This window comes from Egretta garzetta, unplaced genomic scaffold (assembly GCF_000687185.1).
Source record: "Egretta garzetta isolate BGI_Z169 unplaced genomic scaffold, ASM68718v1 scaffold217, whole genome shotgun sequence".
Classification (NCBI taxonomy): domain Eukaryota; kingdom Metazoa; phylum Chordata; class Aves; order Pelecaniformes; family Ardeidae; genus Egretta; species Egretta garzetta.
The window spans coordinates 1,690,479-1,692,611 of NW_009260395.1; positions in this window are offsets into that span (position 1 = coordinate 1,690,479).

Consider the following 2,133-nt stretch of genomic DNA (forward strand, 5'->3'; position numbering starts at 1 on the left):
GGGTAGGTGGAGACCAATGTCCTACAGCATTACTGGGGCCAGGGACTGATGGCTACAGACTGAGCTGAAATGGTGTCCTGGGCGATTGGGAGGACAGGGGGAAGCCCTGGGGGAGTGTGGAGGGGTCAGAGCCTGTTGATGCTCTTGGGACCCTGGGAAGGAGCTACCCCTGCGCTGGGACCGACTGCCTGGGGAGCAGTTCTGGGGGAACGGCCCTGAGGGTCCCAGCAGGCAGTGAGAGGGACATGGGCCAGCAGTGAGTCCTGGAAGCAATGATGGCCAACGGCAGCCTGGGCTGTATGAACGGGGCAGAGCCAGAGGTAGTGGGGAGTCGTTACCCCCTCCACTCAGTACTTGCTAGACCACATCTAGGCACTGCATCCAGCTTTGGGCTCCCCCAGTACAAGGCATCAATAAACTGGATCAAATTCAAGGGAGGCCACTGAGATGGTGGGGCTGGAGCACTGGCCCTGTGAGGAGAGGCAGGGGGAGCTGGGCTTGTTCAGCCTGGAGCAGAGATGGCTTCAGGGTTGGGATGGACCTTACAGAAGCCCCCAGTGCTCCTGGGGAGATCACTGAGGAGGTGGCGCAGGGTGGAAAGATGAGAGACAACAGGCGTAAGCTGAAGGAAGAGAGGCTCAGTCTGGAACACGTTTACCCCATGTGGAAGGTCAGGCTGAGGCACAGGTCACCAGAGAGGCTGTCCAGGCTCCGTCCTCTGGGGTTTTTCAAGCCTGCACTGGATGAAGCCCTGAGCAGCCTGGCGTGACCTCAGAGCCAACTGTGAGCGGGACGTTGGAGCAGAGACCTCCTGAGGTCCCTCCCAGCCTGAGCTGCCCTGTGATGAAACCATGAGCTTTCTGTCCCTTCTTTCAAATGTCACTTAGGTGTTGGAAAGGTCAGAGGTCATCTGGGGACATGAGCGACCTAATGGGTAGACAGAGATCTAGACAGAAACACCGCCTTAGCTCACGAACCATGTTTCCCTCTGAAACCAGGCTGAGGGACTGCGTCACAGAACTCAGGTACCACATATACTGGCTGTAGTAATTAAGGTTGAAAGATGGTGGTGACTCTCTCTCACGTGTCATGCTGCGCGTGGCAGCCAGGCTCTGCTCAGGCCCAATTCCAGTTCAAGTGATTTTCACATGGAGCTCATCACCTTGTAAAACTACTCATCAAATACTACCCCTTGGCCCCTGCGTGGAGTATTGGCTCCTCGAGGCAAGCTGTAGGCGTATGGCTCGCTAAGGGGTTAATGCGTCTACTGTAAGGATACTGCGTTGATGGAAAACTACTTGTGTCCTTGAGACTCATCAGCTGGCAGGAGAGGAGAAGGCAGCAGCAGGCCCGTCGCCGAGGCGGCACAGCCTTCCTCTGCACGAGGCAGCGACCGCTGCCCACCGCTGCGAGATGGACCCGGGCGGGCTGCCCCGATTTACAGCTATGGCATCGTTTCCATCAGCACCCAGCAATGATACCCAGATGCTGGATTTTATTTTTTGTTTTTACATAAACTGTCTATGGCATTCACAGTAAGTGAAAAAAACCCCACAGCGCCAATACATGTTTTTCATTTGAATGCAGAATTTATTTCAAACAAATAATTTTAAATATGAAAATCCTATAAATTATGACCATTTATAGAATATACTTTTGCCAAAGAAGCAGCTTGGAAGAGCGAAGGTATCAAAATCTGGCTCTGCTAAACTGAATGGAGCTGGTCGCTGTTCAAAGGGCATTTATTTCTCCCTATGTTTTCACGCGTTTGACTGCTTTACAGAATACCATTGTTCGGTGTTAATACCAGTTTACAGATCCTCAGCAGGCTGCAGTCTTCCACAACTGATTTATGACCAAAAGCGGTTTTTACTCGCTTACATTAAATCAAGCCACCTGGTTTCCTGTACATACACAGCACAGCAAATGAAAAAAAATTATGCCAACAAGGTGAGAACTTAATCCAACTTCTGTTGAACAAGTAGAAAATATTTACAAATAAAAATGTTCTAAACCATTACTTCTAGTCAAGAAAACCTGTATGACTGTCCTCTTCCCTTGTAAACATTTATTTTATTACTCGTTACCTTGCGTAGGCTGGTATTCCCCATTTTTGGTTTAATGTAATTTGTA